This window comes from Sinocyclocheilus anshuiensis, unplaced genomic scaffold (genome assembly GCF_001515605.1).
Source record: "Sinocyclocheilus anshuiensis isolate Anshui unplaced genomic scaffold, SAMN03320099.WGS_v1.1 scaffold2329, whole genome shotgun sequence".
In the NCBI taxonomy this organism is placed as follows: Eukaryota; Metazoa; Chordata; class Actinopteri; order Cypriniformes; family Cyprinidae; genus Sinocyclocheilus; species Sinocyclocheilus anshuiensis.
Window position 1 is genome coordinate 248,085 of NW_015552527.1, and position 2,136 is coordinate 250,220.

A 2,136-nucleotide genomic window follows, 5' to 3' on the forward strand; every position below is an offset into this window, starting at 1 on the left:
AAAAATGTCTGAAGTTTTCTGGGGCTTTCAAGCTGATAAAAATGTCATAACATTAGACTTGTGCTCTATATCCTCCTTTTGTCTTCGGTATTACATTTTAGTGAATTTCTCTGATATTTATGTGACATAAAATATGTCACAGTCCTGTACAGAGTGCATTCAGGGCTTTTCAGAGATATTAAACGCTTGGAGGCTTCTCCATGACCACTCCATTAACTTAGTGATCAAATTGAACACTCTTATGGAAATATGATCATATTTTGTAATGATCATTTAAATCTGAATCATTTTTTTAAACTGTTTGCCATAAATCAACATCTCAGGAAAATGTTATGGGGTTTCAAATCAAAATATGACTTTCTGTTATGAAACATGCATGTCCACTGTAGAGGACAGCAGGACTAAAAGTGTGTTTATTAGGCATTTTGGGAGACACAAAAGTGAATAGGGAAAGAAATTATATTTCAATATTCCGAAATATTAGATATTGTTATGAAAATCTTGCCAATTATTTCTCCCATTAATACACTACATGATGCACCAAGAACACATTAATATGCAAATTAGATACAGTGTATAGATACATTGTATACAGTGGGAAAACCCATTTATGGCTATTTTACACACATACTGCATAAAGCAGCTTTCATAACATAGTTGAGAATCAAACTTATACAAAGTCCTGAAACCTAAAAATGTATTGATTAAAAATTTGAAAATGTTTAAAATTGTTTTTGCCTATTCATTTTCACTCATGCCTTTTTATTTATTTATTATTATTAGTTTATTTTTAATTGAGTCCTGGTGTCCTCTACAGAGGATGTAGCATAATAAATGAATGAAATATAATTTTTCAAAATTGCTATTTTTCCATTTTATTTCTTATGCTCTAAACAATGTAATTACATGATTTAAACAAAATAAATGAAATAAATTAATTAGTACAATTAATTGTTCACAATAAGATCTATAACATGCATTCATAAAATAGACAGGACAAATGTTCATTTGGACTTTTTCCGAAAATTACTATATCTTACTTCAAATGTGTTGAAATTAATATTTATTTACAGTCAGAGCTGGGTAGATTATTTACAAACTATAGTCCGTTACATATTCTAAATTACATGACAGAAATTGTAGTCAGTAACGTAATCCATTACATTACATGTTTCAGGTAATAAAATCAGACTACTTCATGAATATTAAATAGGATAATATTGTACCATATCAATACAAAATGAAAGCAAATATATTCTATTCGTTGTTATTAACAACACGAAGTGCATTAAAACTGGGGTTCGTGAAGGAACTGCAGGGGGTTTGTGAGATTAATAAAAAGCTAACTAATTAAATGTAAAATTTAAATAAACATTTTAAAAATGACAACAATCAAAATAAACACTTTACACAAAAATATTAAATATTATGCCTGTTTACCAGCATGTGACCATGTGAATAAAATATAATCATGTAATCAATAAAAAGTAACTGTAGTTATACGAGTAGTTTAAAAAGTACTTCATTTTTGCAATCTGATTACGCAATCCAAATTACATGTAATCGGTTATTACCCAGCACTGAGTACAGTGTATAAAACAGTGAAATGTGCATGTGTATCTATTTATAATGTCTATGAAATGCGTACAACAGTCAAACAGTATATAACATGGTCAAATAGTGCAATTTCCAAGCTTTTGTGACTGTAGCCTAACTAATTGAAATATATTGCAAATGCATTTGTGTGCTAAATTGTGTTATGAATTCAAAACCTCCACTTAACTTTTAAGACATTTTGTAACCCTAAATGCTCACGATTGCAATTTTCTAACATTTTTACAATTTTTCCCTCATGCAAACTTTGCCTGAACGGGTGAAACAATTAATGCGTTATTAGAAATAACAATGCTTGGGTCTCTGAGGGTTATTTCCTAAAATGTTTTGCATAAAAAAGAGCCAGATTTTAGATTTCCCCGCCTCTAAATGACACTTAAAGCACAATGCACTGTGAATGGTGTAGAATAAGCTGTGTGTGTGTGTGTGTGTGTGAGAGAGAGAGAGTGTGTGTGTGTGTGTGTGTGTGTGTGTGTGTGTGTGTGTGTGTGTGTGAGTGTGTGAGTGTGTGTGTGAGAGAGA